At 27.7% G+C, this 12,703-nt stretch overlaps 1 long non-coding RNA gene across 3 annotated transcripts; it reads left to right on the top strand.

Moving 5' to 3' along the window:
• The first annotated feature begins 5,681 nt into the window (after nucleotides 1-5,681).
• LOC147908767 (uncharacterized) lies at nucleotides 5,682-8,173 on the top strand. Of its 3 annotated transcripts, none has more exons than XR_015545939.1 (3): nucleotides 5,682-5,827; nucleotides 7,272-7,697; nucleotides 8,123-8,173. It is a non-coding gene; the product is annotated as an uncharacterized LOC147908767 (long non-coding RNA). The 3 variants fall into 3 exon arrangements; XR_015545938.1 differs by lacking the exon at nucleotides 5,682-5,827 and adding an exon at nucleotides 6,347-6,541; XR_015545937.1 differs by lacking the exon at nucleotides 5,682-5,827 and having other exon boundaries at nucleotides 6,339-7,697.
• The last annotated feature ends 4,530 nt before the right edge of the window (nucleotides 8,174-12,703 follow it).

Here is a 12,703-nt window from a genome sequence, read left to right as displayed (position 1 = left end):
AAAATTTTTTCAGAATTTTTTAATATCGTATTTTCTCACATGTTGTAAAAATACTTGCCAATGAAAAAATGCAATACTAAAAACTTGATAAAAAATTCTGCAAAAAATCATAGAGTTCTATGAGAAGAAAACAAACAATTTTTGATGTTTTTCTGTAAAATCGGTAGTACGATCAATAGATCATCGCAATAATAACAAGATATTAATTATTAAATAGTGCCGAAATTGAAGATCAATATTCGCCACTATTTAATAATTAATATTTTTAATAATTATTTAATAATTAATATCTTGTTACTATTGCGATGATCTATTGATCGTACTATCAATTTTACAGAAAAACAGCAAAAATTGTTTATTTTCTTCTCATAGAGCTCTAAGATTTTTTTCAGAATTTTTTATCAACTTTTTAGTATTGCATTTTTTCATTGGCAAATATTTTTACCAACATGTGAGGAAATTAAAACGATATTAAAAAATTCTGGAAAAAATTTTAAAACTTTATAAAGAGAAAATTAACAATTTTTGCCGAAATTTAAGATCAATATTCGCCACTATTTAATAATTAATATCTTACTATTACGAAAATTGGAAGGGACTTTTCGACTCAGTTTAGTCCGTTCTACTTGCCCATGAGCATTATCAGTACAATTATCAAACATCCTGTATATATTTTAATGTAAAACGTATTTAAAAAACCGATTACATAGAATCAACCTTTATTATATTTTTAAAATTGAATTATTTGGTATCAATCAAATTGAATTACATACAAGTGAGATTACTTATTATTATTATATATATATATATATGTATATATATATATATATATATGTATATTTTATATATGTATGTATATATATATATATATAAATATATATATACACATACACATATATAAAATATATTCGCGTTAACATGAATTTAGAAACAACATTTGAGCCTTTAACATTGTAATTTTCTTGAATGAAATAATTCTACTTTATTGTTTCAGTTGAATTAATGAGAGATTGGATAAGCGCAATGGCGACTTTTACGAAAGATTAAAAATAACTTAAACTGAGTGTTAATAAGATATTATAAATTTTACAGTGCATATACAATAAAATAAGAAGAAGCATCCAGGATTAAATTTATCCTAATCTGTTCTAACTTATCCACTTTAAGATAATGGATGCATGGAATGCTACATATATATTTATAAAATTTATACAGGTATATTTTTATTAAATTGATGCATATATGCATCTGTAGATATAATAATAAAGTCACCACGCATCCGTTACCTCAATAAAAACATCAATTCATCACTCACTAATTTGATGCGCAACAGCGGAGTTTCATCTGCATCGTCGCTACGATGATTCTGTAACAAAAATATAAAATCTAAATTAAAACAAAGCAAAAAAAATCAATTAATATTAAAAAATATTTAATTTCAAAAAATATTTAATAAACGTAATTCTCTTGAAAATAATCATATAATTTTCAAAATATTTTTACAAGAATTTTTTAGTTCACTTACATATTTATAAAAATAATTATATACCCGAAAAAATGTTATATAATGGACATTACATATATAATTATATATAAACATTTTTTATATATAAAACATTTTTTCCCGGGCATTATCTTAAAAATACATAGATATTTATAAAATTTCAAAATAATTTTAAGATCATTCTTTCTTTTCTAATTATTATTTTTAAGTCATTGTAAAATAAAACGAATAAATAGAAAAAAGATATTGATTTTACAATAGCAAAAAAAGATATTTACCGCAAGGTTGCTCCGCCGGTGCCCGATGCCTCTCTCAGACCTCCTCCTCCTCTCAAAGTTGGGGTTGACACATCCTCTAGCACTGAACACTCGCGAAAAACACTCACGAATAATGGATTATAATCGCGCGCGGACTATAACTTGAGTCCGACTACTTGAACGGCACTCCCGAACAAACGCGCGACGCGACGAACCGGCTGCGGTTCGTTCATTTTCAAATAAATCGGCGACGAGGGTACGTTAGCTTCCCCGTTGGATTTTTACACAAAGAGAACGATTTCAATCAATATCTAAAAATTTATCTAGATATATCATTCAGATCCGAAAAGTTTTAGATTTGAGAAAACCCTCTTCTCTTCGTATAAATATCCTCTGGGTACTGAGCCCTCCCACCACGTCAAGGTGTACCCGTGAGAGGGAAGATAATCTAAAAAATATAATATATAACTATTATATAGATAAAAGGGTTGAATCTTTTATTTATAGATGATGTATGTAAAATATGAATAGAGTCAATGAAATGGCTAATTAATAAAAAAGAGAATTGTTTCTTTTATCGATAATAATAGTTTATCGATAATAATAGTTTCAAAGAATTACGTTCAATTTTTAAACGGATCGTATAACGGAAGGTGCACAAAAACAAAAAAAGAATTAAATTATTAAACTATATTAATTCTGAAAGCAGGAATTGCGTTATTTGCATGAGAGTATTATTCATATTAATGTAGCTTTTTTATGACTCGTTTGATACTGTTCGTACAGACAAATGCGGTCGTGTTGCGTGCCGCTCTTCCTCACATTTCTTTTTGAAACATGTAATAATCGCAAAAAATGCTAGATACATAATAAGAAATATTGTATTTTATAGATATTCACGTAATACGAGTACTAGAATGATTAATTATTCATAAAATACAATGTTTCGTATTATATTTAGCATTCTTCGCGAAAAAGATTTCAAAAAGTAATGTGAAAAGAAGCCGCGACACAGCTACGTTGTTTGTACGAGCTTCGGTAAGTGAATAATAACTGCGCGATAACTAGGCGTAAACATGACGCGCCATTCCGTGCCACCCCGTACCATTCCCAACCGAAGGTCACGCGCCAACCGTCGAAATACTAACGTTAACGCCTATTACAAAATCAGTAAAATATTCTCTTCCTTATGTTTTAATATTCTTCGATGAATATTACACGATGCTTTATTATACGATTTACGTTTTATTTTCTGAATTTGTTACGCACACAACTCTATATCTTAGGGCGGTATTCATAGTCAGAGTTCATATTCAAGACCGTCTTAAGTATAATTTTAAGAAGTCACGAATCAGAGGGCCGTATTAATGTCTTAAGACATTACTTAAGACAGTCTCGAAATAAGAACGGACTGTGAATATCGTCCTTGGATATCTAATTTATATATCTGTAAATGTATAATACGAATTATATTTATAACATTATTATATTTCCTGTTTCATAATTTAAAAAATGTTTGCGTTTATCTTTACTTAAAGAATGTATATTATTAATCTTATTATTAATCTTTATTCGAACGTAAATCGTCAAAGAAAGTAATAAAGATTGAGATATAACTCTGAGTACACACCTTAGTTTTGAGAAATATTACTATTTGAGCATCCTTATGTAATTAATTATCAGTTCGCGTTCGTGAATCTCTAATTTTCGTAGATTAATGCGCGAGCGCCTTACACCACACGTCCGTCTTGCTGCGAAGTCGTAGAGCGAATACCAAAGTGACGATCGACCACCGCGCCGCGCCCCCCTACGCCTTCGCCTCGCGACTCACTGCTTTTCGTCGCGCGCGACCCTTCCCCCCTCCCCCTACCCGTTTTCGCTCGCGACCAACCGCTTTTCGTCGCGCGCGACCCCCTTCCCCCCCGAGCTTTTCGCCAGATGTTGTTTAGATTACATCCAACTATCGCGTTCGAAAAATATTCAATGGTTAGTACAATTATTCAAATATTTTATATGATTTTGACAAACGGATATCGCCGTACATTTCGCGTTTTGCTTTGTGGCATCTCGGGCACAATCCTATATTATTTGCATGGTTTTCTTAAACGAATTAGTAATTATTCGCGTGAGATATTTTTGATATTTTCAATAATTCTCAATTTCCATTATTCTTTTTAATGATCCATACTTCAATAAAGATTGATAAAATATTCTATATATGTTCTTTATATAAAGATAAACGCAAAAAATTTTAATAAAATGAAACAATTTGTGCTAAATACAAGTTTGGTTAAAAGTACTAAATATCTTGTTAATCGTTATTTAATTTTTCAGTTAATAAATTAATTTAAGATACTACTTTTACTGTAAATTATTTTGTGTTTCAGAAATTCTTTAAACGTACGTATAATAAAATATAAAATAGGTTCCGGAAACTTATTTTAAAAATATTAAATAAGAAATAAGTCAGAAATGTAGTTATTTAAAATAAATATTAAATTTCTCTTTTAAGTTTTTAATTTAAAATATATACTTTAATTTTCATCGTTTTTACAGTAGTATGTAAAAATTATTAAACGATTTTACGTATATTTTGGCAACTTTAAAAAGAATTTGTAAAGTTGTATATTTATAACAAATTCTATATTGTTGTAATTAAATATAGTTAACAAAATGAGAAAAAGGTATTTTTTCAGAAATGTGTAATTCTGAAACATAAATATTTAAACGAAAAATTTAAATGTTAATGTTTTTTTTAAACTAAATTAATTATCTAAATTAAAAGTTATTAACTTTTTAACTTTTTTTTAATTTTTAACGTTTTAACTAATTACTACCTGACAATCCTGAACATATTTTTCATTTAAATATTAATTTAATTAATTTTAAATGCATTAATTTTTAAGTTCATTTAGTTACTTTTAAACTTTAATTTATTAACTTCTTTTAAATTAAGAATTTATAAGCCGTTAACTCTAACTTAATTTAGTTTTAAAAAAACATTAACGTTTAAATTTTTCGTTCAAATATTTATGTTTCAGAGTTATACATTTTTGAAAAAGTACATTTTTCTCATTTTGTTAACTATATTTAGTTACAACAATGTAGAATTTGTTTAAATATACGACTTTACAAATTCTTTTTAAAGTTGCCAAAATATACGTAAAAATCGTTTAATAATTTTTATACTACTGTAAAAGCGATGAAAATTAAAGTAAAATATATTTTAAATTAAAAACTTAAAAGAGAAATTTAGTATTTATTATTTTAAATAACTACATTTCTGACTTATTTCTTATTTAATATTTTAAATAAGTTTCCGGAACCTATTTTATATTTTATTATACGTACGTTTAAAGAATTTCTGAAACACAAAATAATTTACAATAAAAGTAGTGTCATAAATTAATTTATTAACTGAAAAATTAAATAACGATTAACAAGATATTTAGTACTTTTAACCAAACTTGTATTTAGCACAAATTGTTTCATTTTATTAAGATTTTTTGCGTTTATCTTTATATAAAGAACATATATAGAATATTTTATTAATCTTTATTGAAGTATGGATCATTAAAAAGAATAATGAAAATTGAGAATTATTGAAAATATCAAAAATATCTCATGCGAATAATTACTAATTCGTTTAAGAGAACCATGTAAATAATATAGGATTGTGCCCGAGATGCCACAAAGCAAAACGCGAAATGTACGGCGATATCCGTTTGTCAAAATCATGTAAAATATGAAAAATATAATTGAATAAATCGTTGAATATTTTTCATACGCGATAATTGGGTGAAATCTAAAAACATCTGGCGAAAAGCTCGGTAGGGGAAGGGGGTCACTGGCGACGAAAAGCGGTGGGACGCGGAGCGAAGGCGGAGGGGGGCAAGGTGCGGTGGTCGATCGTCACTTCGGCATTCGCTAGGCGATCTCGATGGGAGACGGACGTGTTTTCGAGTCGCTCCGCGTGTCGCATTAATTAACAGCAATATCTACGAACGCGAATTACATAAGGTTGCCTAAAACTAAGGAATATATTAAGGATTGAAAAGGATTATAGGTTGTATGCCCTTTTTCCCTTTATTTCTGAGATTCATTATTCACATACGCAGCTCATGAATATTTTAAATATTTCGTACGTTCGCGGATGTACGGTAACTAATAATAAAAATGAGATTCTTATCGTTAGATGCATGCTATTATTCTATTTAATCAAAATTGTTTTATAATTCAAAATAAATTTTTGTATTTATCTTCGTTTAAAAAAAGAATGACATATTATTAATCTTTATTTAATTGTACATCACAGAAAAGAGTAATCAAAATTGAGATATAATATTGGTCAAAATCATTTCACGTGAGCAATTATGTAAGAAAAATCACACTAATAAGAATCTCTTTTTACTTCTTTAGTCAGTACATTGTAATTGATAGGAAAAATTGATATTTAAAATTATAAAATAAAATTATAAAAATTATCAAATATGTTCCTCGGTATATCGCAATATAATTATGATATCGCATTAAACGACTCGCGCCACTAAAATTAGAATATAAGAAAAATTAGAAATAATCGTTTTATTAATCGAAGAACATTAAAAATGGGAAGAATATATTATTTTACTTATTCGTAACATTCGTTTTATTTCAGCAGTTAGACGACGGTTGGCGCGACCTTGTGTTGAGGATGGTACGGGGTGGCACGGAGCGGCGCGTCATGTTTACGTTTACGCGTAGTTACTGCGCGGTCCCTTACTGAGATTCTTAGAAATAGGTAATCGTGTCGCGTGCGATTCTTTCACATTGTTTTTTAGTTATCGCGCAGTTATTATTCCCTTACCGAAGCTCGTACAAACAACGTAGCTATGTCGCGGCTTCTTTTCACATTACTTTTTGAAATCTTATCGCGAAGAATGCTAAATATAATACGAAACGTTGTACCTTATGAATAATTAATCATTCTAGTAATCGTATTACGTGAACATTCATAAAATACAACATTTCTTATTATATATCTAGCATTTTTTGCAATTATTATATGTTTCAAAAAGAAATGTGAAGAAGAGCGGCACGCAACACGGCCGCATTTGTCTGTACGAACGGTATCACACGAGTCATAAAAAAAGCAACGTTAACATGAATAATACTCTCATGCAAATAACGCAATTCCTGCTTTCAGAATTAATATAGTTTAATAATTTAATTATTTTTTTGTTTCTGTGCATCTTCCGTTATACGAACCGTTTAAAAATTAAACGTAATTCTTTGAAACTATTATTGTCGATATAATAAAAGAAACATTTCTCTTTTTTATTAAATAGCCCATTTCATTGACTTTAATCATATCTTACAGACATCATCTATAAATAAAAGATTCAACCCTTTTAGCTGTTCTAAATTTATTTCGCAATAATAACGAATTGCAGATAACGTGTGTTTGATATTCGTTTGTAAAAGTTAATTGATTGCATAGTAATATAGATAATAGCTACTACATTTTTCAGATTATCTTCCTTCTCACGGATACACCTTGACGTAGTGGGAGGGCTCAGTACTCAGAAGATATTTATACGAAAAGAATGATTTTTCTCAAATCTAAAAACTTTCGGATCTGAATGATATATCTAGATAAATTTTTAGATATTGAGTGAAATCGTTCTCTTCGTGTAAAAATCCAACGGGGAAGCTAACGTATCCTCGTCGCCGATTTATTTCAAAATGAACGAACCGCAGCCGGTTCGTCGCGTCGCGCGTTTGTTCGGGAGTGCCGTTCAAGTAATCGGACTCAAATTATAGTCCGCGCGCGATTATAGTCTATTATTCGCGAGTGTTTTTCGCGAGTGTCCAGTGCGAGAGGATGTGTCAACCCCAACTCTGAGAGGAGGAGGAGGTCTGGGAGAGGCATCGGGCACCGGCGGAGCAACCTTGCGGTAAATATCTTTTTTGCTATTGTAAAATCAATAAAATCTTTTTTCTATTTATTCGCTTTATTTTACAATGATTTAAAAGTAATAATTAAAAAAAAAAGAATTATCTTAAAATTATTTTGAAATTTTATAAATATCTGTATTTTTAAGATTTTTTTAGAAAATGCCCAGGAAAAAATGTTTCATATTTAAAAAATGTTTATATGTAATTATATATGTAATGTCTATTACATAACGTTTTTTCGAGTATATAATTATTTTTATAAATATGTAAGTGAATGGTAAATTAAAAAATTCGATGCTTGTAAAAATATTTTGAAAATTATGTGATTATTTTCAAGAGAATTACGTTTACTAAATATTTTTTTAAATATTACTTAATTTTTTTGCTTTGTTTTAATTTAGATTTTATATTCTTTTTGTTACAGAATCATCGTAGCGACGATGCAGATGAAACTCCGCTGTTGCGCATCAAATTGGTGAGTGATGAATTGATGTTTTTGTTGAGGTAACGGGTGCGTGGTGATTTTATTAATATATCTACAGATGCATCAATTTAATAAAAATATACCTGTATAAATTTTATAAACGTATATGTAGCATTCCATGCATTCATTATCTTAAAGAGGATAAGTTAGAACAGATTAGGATAAATTTAATCCTGGATGCTTCTTATTTTGTTGTACATGCACTGTAAAATTTATAATATCATATTAACACTCAGTTTAAATTATTTTTAATCTTTCGTAAAAGTCGCCCGATTGCGATTGCTCTTATCCAATCTCTCATTGCTTCAACTGAAACAATAAAGTAGAACTATTTCATTCAAGAAAACTACAATGTTAAAGGTTCAAATGTTGTTTCTAAATTCATATGTTAAAGCGAACATATTATATATTATATACGCGAATATATTTTATATATGTGTACACACACACACACGCGCACACACACACACACACACACACACACACACACACACACACACACACACACACACACACACACATATATTAATAAGTAATTTAATCTCAGTTGTATGTAATTCAATTTGATTGATACCAAATAATTCAATTTTAAAAATATAATAAAGGTTGATTCTATGTAATCGATTTTTAAAATATGTTTTACATTAAAATATATACAGGATGTTTGATAATTGTACTGATAAGTGCACTGATTGTGGGCAGGTAGAGCTAAACTGAGTCGAAAAGTCCTCTGCCATTTTGCAATTTTCGCAATAGTAACAAGATATTAATTATTAAATAGTGGCGAATATTGATCTTCAATTTCGGCAAAAATTGTTAATTTCCTCCTTATAAAGATCTAAAATTTTTTTCAGAATTTTTTAATATCGTATTTCCTCACGTGTTGATAAAAATACTTGCGAATGAAAAATGCAATACTAAAAAGTTGATAAAAAATTCTGAAAAAAATCTTACAGCTCTATGAGAAAAAAACAAACAATTTTTGCTGTTTTTCTGTAAAATTGATAGTACGATCAATAGATCATCGCAATAGTAACAAGATATTAATTATTAAATAGTGCCGAAATTGAAGATCAATATTCGCCACTATTTAATAATTAATATTTTTAAACTTTTTAGTATTGCATTTTTTCATTGACAAGTATTTTGACCAACATGTGAGAAAACGATATTAAAAAATTCTGAAAACAATTTTAAAACTTTATAAGGAGAAAATTAACAATTTTTGTTTCTTGTTGTTTTTCTGTAAAGTTAATGGTATTTGAGTAAAAATTTATTGAAAACCAATATTGAACGATTATTAATATCTTGTTAATTATTGCAAAAATTGCAAAATGATACAAGACTTTTCGACTCAGTTCGCTGTACCTACGAGCGTTGTCAACAGAATTATCAAACACCTTGTATATTACGTCTTAACGCACTTGGAGTAAAAACAAGAATTAATTAAGTATTCGTATTTTTTAAATAAATAAAATACAGTAAATTAAAAAATATAAAGAACATATATATATATATATATATATATATATATATATAAAATGTAATTAGAGTAAATGAAATTGTTTTTTTTGTCTATGGATATTATAATATAGAACAGTGTTTGTATAATATAGAACAGTATAATAAGTATAGTTTTATTATTCTTTCTATCTATCCTATTTTCAAATATTCATTCAGGATTAAATTTTATTTAATTTGGTGCAGAGAAAAATAATACATATACACATATATGTATATAACATATGTTTTCAAAGATATTCTTTGTATTGCTTCATACTTATTATTTATATATTTGTTACTAGTGAAATAACAGATATTTTAATGTAGCGCATGTGTCATATAATTTATTGATCTCGCTTTTTTATAAAAAATATTTTACGATTATTAATTGTTACTATAATTTACCTAAATTGCACTAAATGCACTTACTTTAGCCTAAACTTTTATAACTTATCCATATGTAGTAACTCGATTTTATACCAGTCAAAATAGTAACATGATGTAAAATCCAGTATAGGTTCATTGTGTCAAGAAATAAAAGAATTTTATCTTATAATTATTTTAAAAAATCGCGTTCGGAATTTTGCATCTTTTAAAATACTTAATTTTGAAATATAATAATAAATTATGCAGAAAATGATTGTATTAATTTAAAACATAAACGATATACGATATTTATTAATGTAAGGGAAAATTATCTCCCTTTTGGATCTTACATCATTTATCTGAATTTCTTATCTCTCTGCATGTTTTGAGATGAGATTCAGCAACGAATCGTTCGAATCGTTAAGAATACGTACATGGGCCTTAAATTTTATGGGATAGTAATCGATTTAATAATTTTCGGTTTATATTTAATTTTGAATTTTTGTTGTTTATATTGTGTAAAATTTATATTAAGAAATTTGATCTAATTTCACAATATTTGAGATTATAAAATCAAAATGTTGAAAATATCCCTCATAGAGATTTTTTTTAATTTAGGTTTATTTTTAGTCAAATACTTATATTTTTAATTTCGAATAGACACGAATAAAGAATAAATTTATTCACACACATGTATTAATAAAATTATTATTATTGATAATTAATATTTAATCAATTTGATTAATATGGTCGCCCCTTCGCGACGCGTTCGTGTTTCGCGCATCATACAAAGGCGTAAAATTTTACGCTTTTAGTCGGCAGCAAAAGGAATATTTCTCCTTGCTGTCGATCTCTGGCATATTAAGCCAGAATATTAGCCAGAAAAAAGACGAAGATTTGAACGAAGTGGGTGTTGGTGTGTAACACCAATCTAATTTTTTGAAAGATACATATGAAAGATATATAGTAAATTCTGAATATTCGGGAGGGCAACTTATTCGCAAATTCGAGTTCTTACATTGTTGATTTAAAATACAATAACTAACAAATAACAGGGCTAATGAGAGCCAGTGTAGATAATGAAGTGCAAGTTTTGTAGGTTTTTTAATCTACAAATTCTAGTTGCGCTTCGTTATCCGCAATGGCTCTCATTAGCTCTGTTATTTATTAATTTTTTGTATTTTAAAAATTAAAAGTCTATTTTAATTATTATCATTTATTGTTCATTTATTTAATACGATCGCAATTAGGTAATCTGAATTTATTAGTACATGATTTACCCCCTGCTATTCATATTTCCATGTCTCTCTACATAAATTTAAGGATAAGCTCTTTCGTCATGCGACAAATTCTTTCTAACTGTTTTGATATTGACACAAACTGATGCTTCATTTTTTAGCCAATCATTACTTCTTTCTGTCAAGTAATATGTTCTTGTTAAACTGTTGTCTTATTGCTTCTTATTTCACATAATTATCAAACTGCCTCCCTCCCCGCCCCTTCTCTTTTTGCTCGCATTTCATATATTATAATATGATGTGTGAATAAGACAACATTCGGATTACATAATTACTTTATCACTACACACTTATGTCACTCGCCGTAATTATTCTCCTCAAAATTTCATTGTAACATACTTCTGTTTATCATTTCATATCATTATAACTTATTGTTAGATACAACATCACTTATTATCATGCCTCTGCTTATTTTAATTCATACTGCTAATACTCGCATACTTTATTTTTATTATTTTATATTCTTGTTTTCTTGTGCTTATGTCAATTTTATGCTACTTACAACTGCACACATTATTATTCTTTACTACATTTTTTCTGTTCTTTCTGCTCTTTCTGCTCTTAAAGTGCTCGCCTTAGAGTAGCAATAAACGCTTTTATCTATCTATCTATTTATCTATTCTGATCACAGCTTGCGAGAGATTGAAGCTTTATTATCTAGTTACATGAAAATACATAGAATGAAATACCTTGTCACGTAAAATTGTTTGTAGAATTATTTATTATGTTCTCTCGCTTGTACTAGTGCAACATATTATTCGGTATTTACGCAATTAATATATATATATATATATATATATATATATTGATTCGTTAATCGGCTAGAAATGATTGAAAGCGTGCAGTCGCGGAAAATCCATCGTTCTAACTTGTATTTTCTATAAAATACGACGTAAACACTCCACTCTGCTACAAAATATTAATTCAAAAAATATTATGTCTAGCGTGGAAAAATGTTATTTTTTGTAACAGTTAATTTAATCGTTTTATTGCATGACCTATTCTGAAAAATTTATCGCTGCCGGTATTTTTATTGGAAAACTGAACTAATTGTTTAAATTTTTAATTTCAAGTAAAATAAACAGTCAAACTATGACTATATATTATTAATATATTAATAAATATATTAATAATAATAAATATAAATTAATAATAAATTAATTAATATATTAAGAAATAAGTATATAGTCATTTACATCATAAAATTAAATAGATTTCTTATAGAAAATAGGAAATTCATTGAATTGTTGCTACTTTTTTTTTTAAACAGAATTCCAGCTACAATTTTTTCAATTTTGGTTTTTTGGTATAACATACAGAATTCTTTTATATTTTATAAAGAACTGTAAAACTA

This window comes from Acromyrmex echinatior, chromosome 8 (genome assembly GCF_024713525.1).
Source record: "Acromyrmex echinatior isolate Ae372 chromosome 8, ASM2471352v2, whole genome shotgun sequence".
Lineage (NCBI taxonomy): Eukaryota > Metazoa > Arthropoda > Insecta > Hymenoptera > Formicidae > Acromyrmex > Acromyrmex echinatior.
The sequence above is the reverse complement of the archived record's forward strand: the minus strand, read 5'-3'. Positions and strand labels throughout refer to the sequence as shown.